Genomic DNA, 19,820 nt, shown 5'->3' with positions numbered 1-19,820 from the left:
CATTTTTAAAACTGAAAACCACTATTAAAGAACAGAAATCTTGATCCCACAATTCTCAATAATTATCAACCTATATCCAACCTTTCCTTTCTTAGCAAAATCATTGAAAAATTTGTGTCAATCCAGTTGAATGACTATGTCAAAGTAAATCAAATAAATGACACTTTTCAGTCTGGTTTCATAGCTCTCCACAGCACTGAAACAGCCCTAGTTAAGGTAGTAAATGACTTGAGATTGAATAAGGATGCAGGCAAACTCTTAGTCCTTTTTCTGCTAGATTTAAGCGCTGCTTTTGACACAGTTGATCATGGAATACTTCTTGATCGATTACAGAGCTGGGTAGGCCTTAGTGGATTAGTCTTAGACTGGTTTAGATCATATCTAACTGGGCATGATTACTATGTAGCATTAGGTACCTCTTCCTCCACACGTCAAAAAATAACTTGTGGCGTCCCCCAAGAATCAATTCTTGGGCCGTTACTATTCAACCTATATATGCTTCCGTTACCACATACCATTAATAAACATGGTATTAGTTATCATCAATATGCAGATGACACTCAACTTTACATTTCTCTAGAACCTAAAGCCCTAAAATCAATTTGCTCACTGTTCGACTTCATAAATGTTATACAGACATGGATGTCTGACAATTTTCTGCAATTAAATAAAGAGAAGACAAAGGTTCTTGTTCTTGGCAGTGATTCACAAAGGAATGATGTCCAGACTTATTTACATCAAATGAATCTGAATGCCAGACAATGTGTTAAGAATCTGGGCGTCACCTTTGATAATGAGCTCAACTTCAAATCACACATCATGACTACGTGCAAGACAGCTTATTTTCACCTCCGAAACATCGCTAAGGTCCGAGATATGCTCTCTCCTGCTGACAGTGAAAAACTTGTCCATGCATTTATCACATCAAGGCGAGATTATTGTAACGCTGTTCTATCTGCTCTTCCAAAGAGCTCTATTTCGCACCTACAGAGAGTTCAGAATGCTGCTGCAAGGGTTCTGACCTGCAGGAGAAAGAGAGATCATATTACACCTGCACTCCACTCACTGCACTAGTTACCTGTCAGCTATAGAATAGATTTTAAGTTTCTAGTTATGGTTTTTAGATGTCTTCAAGGTCTTGCTCCTCTTTACCTCAGTGAAATGATGGTTAGATATGTTCCAGTCAGGTCTCTCAGGTCTTCAAACAGTAATCTACTGGTGATTCCTAAAAGCCGATTAAAGATTGGCAAGGGTGTTTTTAGCCACTATGGCCCAAAGCTCTGGAACTCTCTTCCTGAAGAGCTCAGAGGAATTTCATCCCTGTACAGCTAGGAAGAGTCTCAAAACCTTCTTGTTTAGATCTGCTTTTAGTTTTAGTTAAGCAACCCTAAATCTGTTCCATCTTTATTTACTTTATTACATTATTTTATTGTTTTGTTTCCTTTTTATCTTTAATTTCTTAATATTTTCCTTTGTATTTTTATCCTTGCTTCCTTTTAATGTTTCTTTTTAAAATTTATTCTGTAAAGCACTTTGAGTTGCATGTATACGTATGAAAGGTGCTATACAAATAATGTTTATTATTATTATTATATGAAGCTGGACCATGACCCCGACTCTGATTATGCCATTAATAAACCTCCCTCTGCTCAGCACAAGCGTCTGCCTTCTGATTTTGTAGGAGTTTGTCAGACAGGTTGGTACATGTCAGGACACTGTGGTTATGTGAATAATATTGTAGAGAATCACATATTATTTATTTATCATTAAACCGAATTGGCTGTTTTTTGTTTTTTAACAGTGTGCCCACATTTGTTTTTTGTTTTCTGCTTTATTATATGGGGGGGGGTGTGATGATACATTCCATATTTTTCATTAGATTTATTTATTTTTTTGTTAATATGTATATCATAGAATTTGAGTTTCTTTTAGATTATTTGTAAAAGGCTTGTGTGCAAAACACAATAACTTATTTGTTCATAAAGGTATACACATACCAGCATGTGGGGTATACAGTAAAATGGTCCTACAGTCCTACAGCACAGTGGAGAATGATAAAGTCCTAACAAGATATACGAGTATGATAAAGTCCTAATATTATAATCACAATTTACATTTCATGAACTCGATAAGAACTATTTTACATTATGTGCTGAACTGAGTACTAAACTAGTCTGTACTCAGACAGGCCAGAGCATCACATGGGTGAACTCATCTCCTTGACTCCATATCTTCTGCATCTGGTCCTCAGAGTTCTGTAATGCAGCATAACAGAGCTGCTTAGTACCAGGATCCTTTACAAGCAAACAAGGGGAGTTATGTTGGAGCCCCACTGGTATAAAAACAAGTACAACATCAACTGGGTGAATTTGGTTCAATTACAGTTTTTTACGACTGCTAAAATGCGTCGTAAATGTCCAATCTGTAGTCACATTTTCAAAACTCTAAACACAATAAACACAACATCAGTTTTCAGTGGCTATACAATTAATACAATTCTTGTTGTTTTGGCACAAAATGTAGTCATTTTACATGTTTCTATAATGTTTACATGTTCTATACACACAAGGTTATCAAGTAACTAAATTCTGGATCATTTTTGTCTTATTTACAATTGCTTGCACACAGCATGTCAAAAATGAGGTTCAAAACCTTAAATATTGTATAAAATGCAAAGTTCTCCAAAAACAAAGGCAGCTGAAAAGCTATTACTGTAATACATATTTTTTGCACATATAGACAGAGGTGGGTAGGAACGCGTTACATCAGGGTTGCCAACTCTCACGCATTGAGCGTGAGACACACGCATTTGACCGTCTTCACACGCTCTCACGCCACACATCCGATTTCTCACGCCGATTAAAAATCTAGTTTATTTACCTCTGATCCACATCTATGATTCAATGAGTTACTAGTTCGCTCTGTCGCCAACCACCGGCGATCGATAGATCGCGATATAATACTTGATTTGTGTCCATTTTACACCGCCCCGGTAACGTTCGACACCACCGCTCAACAACTTACGTTCGCCGCGCGCTACCGTTACTTTCGTTTCGTAAATAATTCGTCTTTTCAGTGAGAAGACTGACCAACGTCTCGTCACCCGAGTATGAGTAACCAATGAAATGAAGCCGGTCAGTCACGTGATCACATACGCAAACTTTCTCCACCGTAGCAAGAAAGTGACAGAAAAACCTCCCGAGTTATTAATTTATTATTTACTTTTTTGTACACATGCTACTCAACTTGTTTTATGCTGATTCCTTGTATTACCATTTGTGCCTTGTTTTTGTTTGTAAATGAATGATGTAAAAAAAAAATAAATAAATAAATAATTAAAAAATAAACCTACCGAGCATCCCTGACCTCATACAGCCAATGTTTACATTACAAACGTGTAAAAAGGACAGTCAGGGCTTAATTTGAGCCGGATCCTGCTGGAACAGGGTACTCTTTCATTTTGAAGGATGCGTTCCGGGAACTCTCTGCCTCGATCCGGTAACTTTCAGGCCTACTAATTATAAGTTATGAAGAAATCTGCCTTGAACCAATTAATTGAACAAATAATTCTATAAAAGACATTTTTTATATACAAGATCCACATTCAGGCTTCCTAAATCACTTAAGAGCTCTCCCTTTTAGCGATGCCTTTCCGCGTCTCCCCATAAAGCATCTGCCCACCCCTCACACGGCCCTAGTCCAAAGTTATGGGCATTTTTATTATTATACACAAAAATATAATAAAACACAAATAAATTGCAAATCAGTTTTACGGTTTATGTGGGTCATTAATAAAAAATATATAATTATTTATTGCATTTTACAATAAAAAATAGAAATGGTTGATGGGAAATATTTTGTGTTACGTAGATATCAGACAAAGGCGCCAATTTGTCAAAATAACAGCGATCAATATGTCAAAAAGACAGTCAAACTTGCTTTCTTTTTTTACAAAAAAAGCATCTGATTGTACTACTAAACAACCGAGACTTGAAGCAAATGAAGGCAGCGGCAGAGGAGATGTTACTGGGGCAGGTGTGAGTGTGGTTGAGTCCCAAATGAAGGCAGCACAGTGGAGATGTTATTGGGGCAGGTGTGAGTGTGGTTGAGTCCCAAATGAATCAGCACAGTGGAGATGTTACTGGGGCAGGTGTGAGTGTGGTTGAGTCCCAAATGAAGACAGCACAGTGGAGATGTTACTGGGGCAGGTGTGAGTGGGGTTGAGTCCCAAATGAATCAGCACAGTGGAGATGTTATTGGGGCAGGTGTGAATGTGGTTGAGTCCCAAATGAAGGCAGCACAGTGGAGATGTTATTGGGGCAGGTGTGAGTGTGGTTGAGTCCCAAATGAAGGCAGCACACAGTGGAGATGTTATTGGGGCAGGTGTGAGTGTGGTCGAGTCCCAAATGAAGGCAGCAGCATTGGACATGTTATTGGGGCAGGTGTGAGTGTGGTTGAGTCCCAAATGAAGGCAGCAGCAGTGGAGATCTTATTGGGGCAGGTGTGAGTGTGGTTGAGTCCCAAATGAATCAGCACAGTGGAGATGTTATTGGGGCAGGTGAGAGTGTGGTTGAGTCCCAAATGAAGGCAGCACAGTGGAGATGTTATTGGGGCAGGTGTGAGTGTGGTTGAGTCCCAAATGAAGGCAGCACAGTGGAGATGTTATTGGGGCAGGTGTGAGTGTGGTTGAGTCCCAAATGAATCAGCACAGTGGAGATGTTATTGGGGCAGGTGTGAGTGTGGTTGAGTCCCAAATGAATCAGCACAGTGGAAATGTTATTGGGGCAGGTGTGAGTGTGGTTGAGTCCCAAATGAAGGCAGCACAGTGGAGATGTTATTGGGGCAGGTGTGAGTGGGGTTGAGTCCCAAATGAATCAGCACAGTGGAGATGTTATTGGGGCAGGTGTGAATGTGGTTGAGTCCCAAATGAAGACAGCACAGTGGAGATGTTATTGGGGCAGGTGTGAGTGTAGTTGAGTCCCAAATGAAGGCAGCACACAGTGGAGATATTATTGGGGCAGGTGTGAGTGTGGTCGAGTCCCAAATGAAGGCAGCAGCATTGGAGATGTTATTGGGGCAGGTGTGAGTGTGGTTGAGTCCCAAATGAATCAGCACAGTGGAGATGTTATTGGGGCAGGTGTGAGTGTGGTTGAGTCCCAAATGAAGGCAGCAGCAGTGGAGATGTTATTGGGGCAGGTGTGAGTGTGGTTGAGTCCCAAATGAATCAGCACAGTGGAGATGTTATTGGGGCAGGTGTGAGTGTGGTTGAGTCCCAAATGAATCAGCACAGTGGAGATGTTATTGGGGCAGGTGTGAGTGTGGTTGAGTCCCAAATGAAGGCAGCACAGTGGAGATGTTATTGGGGCTGGTGTGAGTGTGGTTGAGTCCCAAATGAATCAGCACAGTGGAGATGTTATTGGGGCAGGTGTGAGTGTGGTTGAGTCCCAAATGAAGGCAGCACAGTGGAGATGTTATTGGGGCAGGTGTGAGTTTGGTTTAGTCCCAAATGAAGGCAGCAGCAGTGGAGATGTTATTGTGGCAGGTGTGAGTGTGAGTCCCAAGCTATATACTAAACAACTAATAAGGTAAGAAACGATTCTGCACTTAAAACACTTATAAAACACACGTAAATCATGTAAAAGTAATTAATATAAACGAATTAGCTTGTTATTTTGACATTTGTGTGCCTAAGCGTTGCGTTTTGTGTGCGATCCGGTGACATTGTTGGCCTCAGTCACCCCTTGTCTCATGCCGCTCTTTGCGTTCTGGCATCGTTTGATTTACAAATTAAGCAATGAGGACAGTTATATAATGCGCTGTCAGTTATGTCTGCCAAACGTGTGGACATTTCAGCCTACAAGAACTCAACATCAAATTTGAGGAAACATGATGCAATAAGTTTGCCGTATGTATAATTATGTGTAACGCTATATATCTGAGGCATAACGTATCTATGATGTAATTATTAAATGTAACACAGTGCAATACTAAAAACCAGTTCACACTCTGAGTGTACACACTAGCAATATACGATGATTAAGTTTGCTACAAATTGATTCAGTTGGCGTCAATTTGTAGCTACACGTATTGGCTGACAGTCTCATCAGTTAGTGCCTTTGTGGAACACATTAAAGTTACACAGGCCTAATAATTAGGAACAAACAAAAATACATAGTATTTATAATAAATCATTTTTATATATTATATTTATTTATAATAAATTATTTTTGTTATCATTAAAAATCATTGTTTCCAGTAATTCAATTGCCCATGATGTAATTTATTGACATGAGACAGTACCCATGCATTTACTCACTGTCACGGTGAGGGGGCCGGGTCGCCACCAGAGGGCGCGCAACCCGGCCAGCAGCCGATCCCAGCACACACCCCCGCGCACGCAGCCACTCCCACAGTCGCAATCACCATCATACTGAGCACCTGTTTCTTGTTTACTTTGCACTTCTTAAGCCCGCAGGTCGTCTGGTCCAGTGCTGCACATTGCCGCTACACGAGCGTCTCTGGTTGACAGCACGTCCCTACCGTGTGTGTACGAGCTTTACCTTGCGTCTACAGTGTATGCGCTACGAGCTTTACCTTGCATCTACAGTGTATGCGCTACGAGCTTTACCGTGCATTACGTGCTGTGTATGCGCTACGAGTGTTACTGGTTGCCATGGATAATAAACCACCTTCTGTCCAACCCACGTCTCTGGCTGCCTCTGTCCCGACGCCCCCGGCGTCACAGAATGTGCAGTCTCGAGCAGCCGGAGGCGAGGGCGCCTCTGCCATAGAGGTGTTGGCCCATCAAGGCATCATCCTGGGCAGACAACAGCAGGAGCTCCAGGAGCTCCGCTCAGTGGTGTATACCCTGACGACTGGCATCCAGGCTCTGACGGTACAGGCATCTGCGCGCCCTCCAACGCCAAGAACGCCGATTCCTCCACCCGAGCCCTGTAACGGGGACCCGGAGCGCTGTGAGGGCTTCCTGGTCCAGTGCCAGCTCTATTTTACCAGCATGCCTCACCTGGAGGAGAAGGAGAAAGTCGGCTTCATGGTAAACCGGTTGCAGGGCAAGGCACTGGACTGGGGAGCAGCCCAGATCAGCGCGGAGAAGCCCTGTACCCGCAGTTATGACCAGTTCGTTCGCGAGCTGCGGGTGGTCTTCAACCACCCCAGCCATGGGAGGGTCTGCGGCCAGAGCCTGTTAAAGCTACGGCAGGGAAGCCGAAGCGCCGCAGACTACGCTCTGGAGTTCCGGACCCTGGCCGCCAGGACTGGTTGGGGAGAAGCGGCTCAAACAGACGTCTTCCTGGCGGGGTTGAAGCCCGACCTGGGGGCGGAGCTGAGCTGTCGGCCCGAGGGACAGGACCTGAATCAGATGGTGCACCTGGCCATAACCATGGACAGGTTGCTGCAGGAGCGAGGCAGAGGAGCGGCGCTTCCTCCTACCCCACAGGCTCCCGTGCACACACCGCCCCGTGAGACCACGCCCGCCGAGCCCATGGAGATGGGTGCTGCCGCCCCCCCCTCACTCGTACCGCTGGTCCGAGGAGGGGGCGGGCTAGGGTGAGTATCGCTCTGATGGGAAATCTCTTAACGTGGGAAGCGTCAGTGTCTTACGGGGCGATGTCCTTATCTGTGTTTGCATTAGTGGATACGGGAGCCTCGGGGAACCTGATGCAGAGGAGCGTCGCTGAGCAGCTGAGGGTGCCCCTGATCAGACTCGAGGAGCCGAGACGCGTGCATGCACTGGACGGGCGACCTGTGGGCGGGGGTTTTATTTCTCACCGCACTGCACCAGTCACCATACACGTTCAGGGCCGAAGGGAACAGATCAGTTTTTTTGTACTCCCTTCCACACGCTATTCCATCACATTAGGTCTCCCTTGGTTTAAACTCCACAACCCCGTTATCGACTGGTCCACGGGTAAGCTGCTGAAGTGGGTTGCGCCTCTACAGGGCACCCGGTCTCCCTCCCGTGTGTTCGTGCAATCCACCAGCGTTGAGAGCCCTAACATCAGCTCCACCCCAGTCATTCCCGCTCCGTACCGTGATCTAGCGGAGGTGTTTAGCGCTGCCAAGGCCACCCAGTTACCACCTCACCGACCCTGGGACTGTCACATCACCCTCAAGGCAGGTACTACGCCACCGCGCGGTCGAGTCTATCCACTTTCTCAGGAAGAGGAGCGGGTCATGGCTCAGTATGTTAAGGAGGCTCTCGCTCAGGGCTATATTACTCCCTCCACCTCTCCCGCCTCAGCCAGCGTCTTCTTCGTAAAGAAGAAAGACGGTGGGCTGAGGCCATGCGTAGATTACCGAGGGCTCAATTCCCTCTTAGTGAACTTTGCCTACCCGCTGCCTCTAGTGCCGTCGGCGCTGGAGCAGTTAAGGAAGGCTAAAGTCTTCACTAAACTAGATCTGCGCAGCGCCTACAACCTTATTCGCGTACGCGAGGGTGATGAATGGAAGACGGCGTTTAGTACCTCTACGGGGCACTACGAGTATCGCGTCTTGCCTTATGGCTTGGCGTCTGCTCCGTCGTTCTTCCTGGCGTTCATTAATGAGGTCTTAAGGGAGTATCTGAATAGATGCGTTGTCGCTTATATCAATGACATCCTGATCTATTCTCCCTCCCACGACCAACATGTGCGTGATGTACGGGCAGTTCTGGGCACGCTCTTGCGCAATCGGTTGTATTGCAAGCTCGAGAAGTGCGAGTTCCATCTCAGTGAGATTAACTTCCTAGGCTACACCATTAGGCCAGGCTCCGTGCACATGCAGCACAGGAAGGTGGAGGCGGTCGTGAAATGGACGCAGCCTCACACACGGCGCGAGCTGCAGAGATTTCTGGGCTTCGCGAATTTCTACAGGCGGTTCATTCGCGCATATAGTCAGATCGCAGAGCCCCTTACTGACATGCTGAGAGGGGGAGGAGTTAAGCTTCGCTGGACAGAGAGATCTACGAGAGCGTTCAACCAGCTGAAGCAAGCGTTTGTCGACGCGCCGGTTCTGCACCAACCGGATCCTAACCGTCCCTTTATAGTGGAGGTAGACGCGTCAAACGTGGGAGTAGGCGCGGTGCTGTCACAGCGACCGAAGAAGCATAGCTCTCTCCGTCCCATAGCCTTCTACTCGAGGAAGCTCACCGCCGCCGAGCGTAACTACGGGGTGGGAGACCGTGAGTTGTTGGCCATGCGCAAGGCGTTCGGTGAGTGGAGACACTGGCTGGAGGGAGCTAAGCATCCATTCACCGTGCTTACTGACCACAAAAACCTGGAATATATCAGGACCACGAAACGGATGAACGCCCGTCAAGCCAGGTGGTCTCTGTATTTCTCTCGTTTCAAGTTCCAGGTGACATACCGGCCAGGAGAGAAGAACCAGCGTGCGGATGCGCTATCTAGGTCCTTTCCTGGCAGTACGGAGTCAACAAGCGAGGAGCCGGTGCTTACGCCTGAGTGCGTCGTGGGAGCTTTGGAGTGGCAGATCGATCGGGAGATCGAGGCAGCGAACCTCGCATCCAGGTTGCCCGCCGCACCGTAAGTACGTTCCCCCCGCACACCATAGTGTCCTCATCAGCTGGGCTCATACGTCAGTGGGGACGGGGCACCCAGGGGTGTCAAAAACGGCTCAGTTGTTGGGGGCCCGCTACTGGTGGCCGGGGCTGCACCGGGACGTACTGCAGCAGGTGGCGTCCTGCGCGGTGTGTGCGCGGTGCAAGGTGCCACACACTCCTCCTGCGGGTAAGCTCCTCCCTCTCCCGGCACCCAAGCAACCATGGACGCACATCTCTTTGGACTTTGTCACCGACCTCCCCCCGTCCGAGGAGAACACGGTCATCATGGTGGTAATAGACCGGTTCTCGAAGATGGTTCGCTTCCTTCCCCTGCGGGGCCTGCCCACCACTTGGGAGACTGTGGATCTCTTGTTTCGGCACATATTCCGGCAGTTCGGTCTGCCTGAGGATATCGTGTCGGACAGGGGACCGCAGTTCACCTCGCGTGTGTGGCGGGAGTTCCTATCCAAGCTCAACATCACGGTTAGCCTAACCTCTGGTTACCATCCGCAGGCTAACGGACAGGTGGAGCGAGCGAACCAGGAGGTGGGAAAGTTCCTGCGCGCGTACTGCAGCGAGCACGCGGACACATGGTGCGCCCTTCTGCCCTGGGCCGAGTACGCACAGAACTCCCTCACACATTCCAGCACGGGGATGACACCGTTCGAGTGCGTGCTCGGTCGCCAGCCGCCGCTCTATCCTTGGAACGCCGCGTCCTCAGACCAGCCCATCGTCGAGGAGTGGTGCAAGAGGAGCGAGCGGGTGTGGGAGGACACCCATCAGTGGCTGAGAGAGGCGATTCGGCGATTCAAGCGGAAAGCCGACCGTCGGAGGGGAGAGACCCCATCTTATCAGGTAGGGGATAAGGTGTTGGTCTCCACCGAAGATGGACGCCTGGGCAGGAGAGGTAAACTGGGGGAGAGATATGCCGGCCCGTACGTCATCTTGAGGCGGCTTAACCCAGTTACTTACCGCATCAGTCTGCCCGAAGACAGACGTGTGTCGCGTGCATTTCATGTGTCCGCTCTCAAGCCATACAGAGCAGGTGCATTGGAGGAGGCCTCGACGTCACGGCCGCCCTCGCCGCTGCAGTTGTCGAACGGACCCGCGTACCTCGTGGAGAGGTTACTGGACTCGAGGCGCAGAAAAGGTGGCTTACAGTACCTGGTGGACTGGGTCGGATACGGACCGGAGGAGCGCTCCTGGATACCGGCCTCTCAAGTGGTAGGCCCCTCCCTTATCGCCGACTTCCACAGGGAACATCCAGACCGGCCAGCTCCGCGGCGACGGCCAGCAGCCGATCCCAGCACACACCCCCGCGCACGCAGCCACTCCCACAGTCGCAATCACCATCATACTGAGCACCTGTTTCTTGTTTACTTTGCACTTCTTAAGCCCGCAGGTCGTCTGGTCCAGTGCTGCACATTGCCGCTACACAAGCGTCTCTGGTTGACAGCACGTCCCTACCGTGTGTGTACGAGCGTCACCTTGCATCCACAGTGTATGCGCTACGAGCTTTACCTTGCATCTCCAGTGTATGCGTTACGAGCTTTACCTTGCGTCTACAGTGTATGCGCTACGAGCTTTACCTTGCATCTACAGTGTATGCGCTACGAGCTTTACCGTGCATTACGTGCTGTGTATGCGCTACGAGTGTTACTGGTTGCCATGGATAATAAACCACCTTCTGTCCAACCCACGTCTCCGGCTGCCTCTGTCCCGACGCCCCCGGCGTCACACTCACTACTTGAGTAGTAGTACTTTTTTTACTTTTACTCAAGTAAATTTTTGGATGCATACTTTTACTTTTACTTGAGTAACATTTGGTTCAAGTAACAGTACTTTTACTTGAGTAAAACTGTTGAATACTCTACCCACCTCTGCATATAGATCAATTAAATAAAATGAAGTATAGTAATACACCGGGTCAGAGAGGAGCAAATATAACAATTTGTTCTGCAATCTCAAGTGCTGGTTTGGTCCTTCACAAATGCCAGATTGGTCCCTATAACAGTGACCTCCTTCTTTAGATGTTGAATGAACTCTACCAACAACTGGTTCCAGAAGCAGAAAGGGAACAGGTGAGAGGAAACACGAGGACATTTGTGATGGGACAATGTAGCATTCTGTCATTCTCATGTCATCACAAACTGGTTTATAGACAAACTGGTTTATAGACCATCCAAGAGTGATGTCCTTTTTCCTCCCGCCCATCTCGCCTTTCCTCACCCCACTAAGGAACTTTTTTCAGTCTGTAGGTGGAAGGTGTCTGATCATCTGCCCCATGACCAAATGTCCCTCCTGGATGCAATGGATCCCGGCTGCAGAGACATTTCAGCTGAAGATTACCAAGCTTTTCTATCCCAGGTGCATGGCAAGGGACAACATCAGATGTGATGTGGATTAAAACATGTGGCCAACCGCTGAAGACCACTTACATTACACATAACAAGGCTGTTCAGTTTTGTATTCTGTTTTTTTCCCCTTGTGTGGCTTTTTTTTTGCATATGTGTATTTTTACACGTATAGGACCATGGCTAATTATGTTTACAATTATGGTAATAATTTTTTGGGTTAGGCCACAATTTACAGTAATGTACCTAATACAGTAAAATATAACCTTTACTGCAAAACTGTTACTGACTCCTTTTTTGTCTAATCTACATTCCATATAGTACCTAACACTCATTGTGTAGATAGTATGTTGCCAAAAATGTACATTTGAAAAAAAGTCCAAATGAAGCAGATTACAGTAAAAATGAACTGACTAAGAAAACAACAGATGTTACTGTAAAATGTCTGTTTGCTGGGAGATAGTTACATATCTATATATATTACATTTATACATTTATCTATAAATATTACATTTTATACTGTTTCTGTATTGCTATCAAATGTTAGTTTTTTTACGGTTGTGCAGTGATTGACTATGTTCATCTCGAATAGAGAATATGTGCTAGTGTTTGAAAAAATTATTGGATACTGAACCAGGTTTGCTGTGTTTTAACAAAGTTGCTGTATAAAGAGAAAACCTTGTTTGCGTTGTGAAATGCAGAGTTGGTCTTTAGCTAAGAAAATGAACAGGATATTCAGGATAAAATTTAACAGGATATTAACTATTTGGCTATTTGTATGAGATAAATGTGTTGCCATGTTTAGAGTTTTGAAAATGTATCTCAAGTATTGGGAAACGCTTGTTAGCAGTCGTAAATAACTGTAAAACTGATCCAGGTGATGGAAACATGTAGTGACATACCTGGTCATGTGGTCTCTCTCCCTTCTTGATGGTGTCTGATTGAGGTGAAAAAGGAAACAGATGTCAGATGTTGGACCAACTGGTAATAAATCACATGTTGTTGTGCTGAATTAACTCACCATTGCAGCTCTCCCTTGTCCAGCTGAAGGAACATACAGTGAGATTCCAGATTACAGACACACACAGTGCCAGACACAGAATCACCAGCAGCACTAGATGAAGTAACAGACTTACATTATTTACAATTGTGTTTTACAAAATAAAAGAAAAAGTATTAAATGTAAATACTACAGACAAATTAATCAAACATCATCCGTCCATTCATCCATCCATTATCTGAACCGCTTAATCCCACTAGTCGGGGTCACGGGGGGGCTGGAGCCAATCCCAGCATCTGCGGGCGAAGGCAGGGTACACCATGGGCAGGTCGCCAGTCCACCGCATGGCCAACACACACGCACACACCCACACCTACGGGCAAGTTAGAGTGATCAATCAACCTAACACGCATGTCTTTGGACTGTGGGAGGAAACCGGAGTACCCGGAGGAAACCCACAGAGGCACAGGGAGAACATGCAAACTCCACACAGAGCAGCCCAGACCGAGAATCGAACCCAGACCGCCTTGCTGTGAGGCGACAGTGCTAACCACCACACCACCATGCCGCCCCATTAATCAAACATCAACTAATTAAAATCAGTGAATTATATAGGGAGGGTGAAATGCACAGCAGGATGTGAGAGAGAGTGAGAGTTTAGGAAAAATATCATACATATATCAAAGGGTGTGTGTGTGTGTGTGTGTGTGTGCGCTTGCTGTTCTAGGTTCATTGGCTGGAGAAGCTGCAGTCAGTAAGATCATAAGACACACCTCACCACTCACCACATCAATCACCTCATCACTCACCTCATCACTCACCTCATCACTCAACCCAACACTCACCTCAACACTCACCTCAACACTCACCTCAACACTCACCTCAACACTCACCTCAACACTCACCTCAACACTCATCACTCACCTCACCACTCACCTCACCACTCACCTCATCACTCACCTCAACACTCACCTCAACACTCACCTCATCACTCACCTCATCACTCACCTCAACACTCACCTCATCACTCACCTCAACACTCACCTCAACACTCACCTCAACACTCATCACTCACCACATCACTCACCTCAACACTCACCACTCCATTCACCTCAACACTCACCTCAACACTCACCTCAACACTCACCTCAACACTCATCACTCACCTCTTCACTCATCACTCACCACACCACTCACCTCACCACACACCTCACCACACACCTCAACACTCACCTCATCACTCACCACTCACCTCAACACTCACCACTCACCTCAACACACACCTCACCACACACCTCATCACTCACCACTCACCTCAACACACACCTCAACACTCACCACACACCTCAACACACACCTCAACACACACCTCAACACACACCTCATCACACATCACTCACCTCATCACTCACCTCATCACTCACCACATCACACACCTCACCACACACCTCACCACACACCTCACCACACACCTCATCACTCATCACAACACTCACCTCATCACTCATCACTCACCTCATCACTCACCACACCACTCACCACACCACTCACCTCACCACTCACCTCACCACTCATCACTCACCTCAGCTCTCACCTCAGCTCTCACCTCATCACTCACCTCAACACTCACCTCAACACTCACCTCAACACTCATCACACACCTCACCGCTCACCTCACCGCTCACCTCAACACTCACCTCATCACACACCTCATCACACACCTCATCACACACCTCAACACACACCTCAACACTCACCTCAACACTCAACACTCACCTCAACACTCACCTCAACACTCACCTCAACACTCACCACTAGGCCTGTGTTGAAAAAAATCGATTTTCCGATTCAGAATCGATTCGCATATGATGATCTGATAATCGATTCGTACGTCCAAAGATCGATTTTTTAGTGAACTTTTACCCCCGCCTCGTCACTGAATTCACGCAGGCGTGCTCGGTCTAACTAACTGTAAAACAACATGGCGACGGACAGTGACGGTAACGACGATAGTCAAATCGGCAATCTAAAAACAGAAGGACAGTTTATCCAGTGTCAGTGACTATTTACATTTAGTCCATGTCACTGACAGTTTACCCAGTGTTTTTACAGTTTAAAAAAGTTAAAAATGCTCTTGTAACGTTGGGCGCAAGGCGATGGACGAGACAGAATCCTTTGCACTTTCCAAATCGTTACGTTTATTACATTTACCGAAGCGCAGACAGCGCACATAAAACACGTTTACATAGAACATATGAGACTCAAACAACGACGAGCACAGGACGCTGCGCGAACGCACATTAAATGGACAAACCACACAAACCCCACGTGATGACGAGACGAGCCACAGGTGAGGATTATCACAAGACGCACCCGCACCCGCGGAGATACGCAGACCAGTAGACGCAGACAACGTTAACACACGCCCAACAGGGAGGGGTCGGGGACCGTAACGTGACAGTTCTGTTATTATATTCTTACTTTAAAGAAAAATACACGTTTACATTTTATACTTTCTGTTTATTAAGTGTGAGCGCTTTTAAAATAAAAATGCATTTGGTAGCAACAGCTTTTGGGTGACTTCCTAATTATTTCAATCATAATAATAATGCACTGGTTAGTGTCCCAGTAGGAGTCCACTGTTGCAGATATAGACACCTCAAAGATGTCCTCTGTTTATTGTCCTGGATTACCTTTCTTGAAGGTAGATTTATGATTACCCTTTTCACCAGTCTTCCAGCCATCAGTAACTACCAACTACCAGTAACTATTTGCTGATTAATATTGATATAATACTAGTTTTAACATGTTGCTTCTGTACATAGTCAGGAAACAGCTCAAATAAATACATTTTTAATAACACTAAACCCCGAATTGGATCGAATCAGATCGAATCGATTAAATCGGATTAAATCGAAATAAATCGATTCTTAATCTTCAGAATCGGAATCGGATCGATTCTTGGAATTTGAATCGATACCCAGCCCTACTCACCACTCACCTCATCACTCACCTCATCACTCACCACTCACCTCATCACTCACCACTCACCTCATCACTCACCTCATCACTCACCTCATCACTCACCACTCACCTCATCACTCACCTCAACACTCACCTCAACACTCACCTCACCACTCACCTCACCACTCACCTCATCACTCATCACTCACCACTCACCTCATCACTCACCTCATCACTCACCTCATCACTCACCTCATCACTCACCTCACCACTCACCTCATCACTCACCTCACCACTCACCTCATCACTCACCTCATCACTCACCTCATCACTCACCTCATCACTCACCTCACCACTCACCTCATCACTCACCTCACCACTCACCTCACCACTCACCTCATCACTCACCACTCACCTCATCACTCACCTCATCACTCATCTCAACACTCACCTCACCACTCACCTCACCACTCACCTCAACACTCACCTCACCACTCACCTCATCACTCACCTCAACACTCACCTCATCACTCACCACTCACCTCATCACTCACCTCATCACTCACCACTCACCTCTTCACTCACCTCACCACTCACCTCTTCACTCACCTCAACACTCACCTCATCACTCACCTCAACACTCACCAAAAGGTAGTTTTTCTATGAAAAAACTTTTCATATAGCACCATGAAGGTCAGGTGTATGTGACAATCACTGTATTTATTTCATACAAAGAGACTCAAAGGTACTTGCTTGAAGGGGCTGTTGTGGTGTGATCACTCTTCTCTCCAGCACTGCCAGCTTTTGTTTGGTTTAACTCCACATTTTCTGGTCAATAAAATATAAACACCATCAGCTCTTAGTTCATCTGGGTTTTGTGAAGTTTACATCATCAAGTAACACGAGGTGGACGACATTATATTTCTAATGCGTTGTTTATCGAACACACACACGACACGCTAACATGACTCACACAGACTTCTAGACTGACTGACTTACATACACTACAATTCAAAAGTTTGGGGTCACCTAGACAATTTTGTGTTTTCCCTGAAATCTCATACTTCTATTTATCAAATGAGTTGCAAAATGAATAGAAATATAGTCCATACATTGACAATGTAGAAATAATGTTTTTTTTAAAAAATAATTTTCTACTTTAAACTTTGCTTTCGTCAAAGAATGCTCCCTTAGCAGCAATTACAGCATTGCAGACCTTTGGCATTCTAGCTGTTAATTTGCTGAGGTAATCTGGAGAAATGTCACCCCATGCTTCCAGAAGCCGCTCCCACAAGTTTGATTGGGTTAATGGGCACTTTTTTCGTACCATACGGTCAAGCTGCTCCCACAACAGCTCAATGGGGTTGAGATCTGGTGACTGCGCTGGCCACTCCATTACCGATAAAACACCAGCTGCCTGCTTCTTCTCTAAATAGTTTGTGCATAATTTGGAGGTGTGCTTTGGGTCATTGTCCTGTTGCAGGATGAAATTGGCTCCATGCGCTGTCCACAGGGTATGGCATGGTGTTGCAAAATGGAGTGATAGCCTTCCATATTCAAAATCCCTTTTACCTTGTACAAATCTCCCACTTTACCAGCACCAAAGCAACCCTAGACCATCACATTACCTCCACCATGTTTGACAGATGGTGTCAGGCACTCATCCAGCATCTTTTCAGTTGTTCTGCGTCTCACAAATGTTCGTCTGTGTGATCCAAACACCTCAAACTTTGATTCATCTGTCCATAACACTTTTTTCCAATCTTCCTCTGTCCAATGTCTGTTCTTTTGCCCATATTAATCTTTTTCTTTTATTAGCCAGTCTCAGATATGGCTTTTTCTTTGCCACTCTGCCCTGAAGGCCAGCATCCCGTAGTCGCCTCTTCACTGTAGACGTTGACACTGGCGTTTTGCGGGTACTATTTAATGAAGCTGCCAGTTGAGGACCTGTGAGGCGTCGATTTCTCAAACTGGAGACTCTAATGTATTGTCTTCTTGCTCAGTTGTGCAGCGGGGCCTTCCACTTCTCCTTCTACTCTGGTTAGAGCCTGTCTGTGCTCTCCTCTGAAGGGAGTAGTACACACCACTGTAGGAAATCTTCAGTTTCTTGGCAATGTCTCGCATGGAATAGACTTCATTTCTCAGAACAAGAATAGACTGTCGAGTTTCAATTGAAAGTTGTCTTTTTCTGGCCATTTTGTGAGTTTAATCGAACCAACAATTGTAATGCTCCAGATTCTCAACTAGCTCAAAGGAAGGTCAGTTTTATAGCTTCTCTAATCAGCAAAACTGTTTTCAGCTGTGCTAACCTACTTGCACAAGGGTTTTCAAGGGTTTTCTAAATATCCAATAGCCTCCTTACAGAGTTAGCAAACACAATGTACCATTAGAACACTGGAGTGATGGTTGTTGGAAAGGGGTCTCCATACATCTATGTAGATATTGCATTAAAAACCAGACGTTTACAGCTAGAATAGTCATTTACCACATTAATAATGTATAGAGTGTATTTTTGATGCATTTAATGTTAGCTAAATTGAAAAAAAAAACTGCTTTTCTTTCAAAAATGACCCCAAACTTTTGAATGGTAGTGTATCTCACGCCACGTGTGTCATGGAACTCAGGGCTGCGTCACGCATGTGCAGTGTGCAATATTGTGCACTTGAACATTTACTTTACATGACAGGTTTCCCTTGCATGCTTGAAGAAGTGCAGTAGTGAAGAATTAGCAGGAACTGAGATTCCTCCACAATACCAGTTCAGCGTATGTGTAGTATATTGGTAATTTCTACTGTTATTGTGTATAATAATATGACCCCACTGTTGTAGATGGACTAGCCTTGCCTCTTCACAAGCATCTTAAATCATCAATGTCCTGTGTGTGTTCATGCAAATGACAAAAAACTTGAATTTACTCATAATGCAGTTTTTAAATGTTAGGAAATTTGGAAGAAAAGATTTAATTACCTGTCACAGTGGATACAGCAGACATGAACCTAAAGGTTGTTCCATTTATTTTTCTTTGAACTATGTCTTTGTTGATCATTCCACACAAATACACAACTTCTTCTCCTTTAGTTGCATTTACAATAGTCAGAGAGATGTTGTTGTTTTTCCATGTCATTATGAATCTGGAGTTGTTGAATGGAGGAAAAGGTATGGCTACTTTATCTTCATGCACTATTCCTACTAGCTGATGTTCCTGCTGCAGACTTTGCTTCATCCAAACACACAAAGCGTCCTTGGGTATTTCTTTAAACCTGCAGTACAGCGTGATGTTTTCTCCACTTTCATTCAGGACTTCTTGCTTGTCAGGTTTTGTAGTTTGAACAGGACCTACAAATTGAAACCAAGTCACATCAATAAAGACAAGATATGGATAAAATTTAATCCAAAGCAAATAATATATATTGGTTATTAATTCAACATCAGAAATTACGGTAATACAGATAATGATAAACATGAGGAACGATTTAGAAACATACATGTCTTGTAGAGAAAAAGTGTAAGTATCCAGACTGGTATCACCATTGCAGTTAAATACTCAGACCTCAGAGGAGACAGTTTGAAAAGAAGCAACTGAAAACTTAACAAACTTCATCAACGTTTAGGTCTCACGACTCAAAATCTCATTGGCTGGTAAAAGTCACAAGATCCTGTTGTGTCCTGTAGTCTTCTAACCTTGTTTGTCCACAAGCCCAACATACATGTACATTAAAGGAACAGATCACCATCTCAAAGAAAGGGCTGAAATGAAAATATTGTTTAAAGCATTCAAAGTTGCTCTAAATGTGTATTATTAAAATTATTTTATTTCATTTTTTACTCAGGTCTCCGTTTTTAGCCAATAGAAGAGCAGCTCATAAAATGAACCACCCCTCCTGTTTGTGGCGCTGGAAGGCACACGCGGGTCTCCTCGAACGTCGGCGTGGCTTCGTGGCGCGGG

The 19,820-nt window shown here is 45.5% G+C and overlaps 2 long non-coding RNA genes across 2 annotated transcripts; both read right to left on the bottom strand.

Moving 5' to 3' along the window:
* Positions 1–92: 92 nt before the first annotated feature.
* On the bottom strand, positions 93–15,305 carry LOC143486786 (uncharacterized). The gene is made up of 4 exons (XR_013123678.1): positions 15,234–15,305; positions 12,932–13,024; positions 12,813–12,847; positions 93–2,255 (listed from the first exon to the last, which is right to left on the bottom strand). It is a non-coding gene; the product is annotated as an uncharacterized LOC143486786 (long non-coding RNA).
* A 1,172-nt stretch (positions 15,306–16,477) lies between these two features.
* Positions 16,478–19,442, bottom strand: LOC143486821 (uncharacterized). The gene is made up of 3 exons (XR_013123686.1): positions 19,360–19,442; positions 18,842–19,210; positions 16,478–16,702 (listed from the first exon to the last, which is right to left on the bottom strand). It is a non-coding gene; the product is annotated as an uncharacterized LOC143486821 (long non-coding RNA).
* Between the last annotated feature and the right edge of the window lie 378 nt (positions 19,443–19,820).

The sequence above is a fragment of the Brachyhypopomus gauderio genome, unplaced genomic scaffold (genome assembly GCF_052324685.1).
Source record: "Brachyhypopomus gauderio isolate BG-103 unplaced genomic scaffold, BGAUD_0.2 sc45, whole genome shotgun sequence".
In the NCBI taxonomy this organism is placed as follows: Eukaryota; Metazoa; Chordata; class Actinopteri; order Gymnotiformes; family Hypopomidae; genus Brachyhypopomus; species Brachyhypopomus gauderio.
Note: the sequence above shows the minus strand (reverse complement) of the source record. Positions and strands in the feature narration are given on the sequence as shown.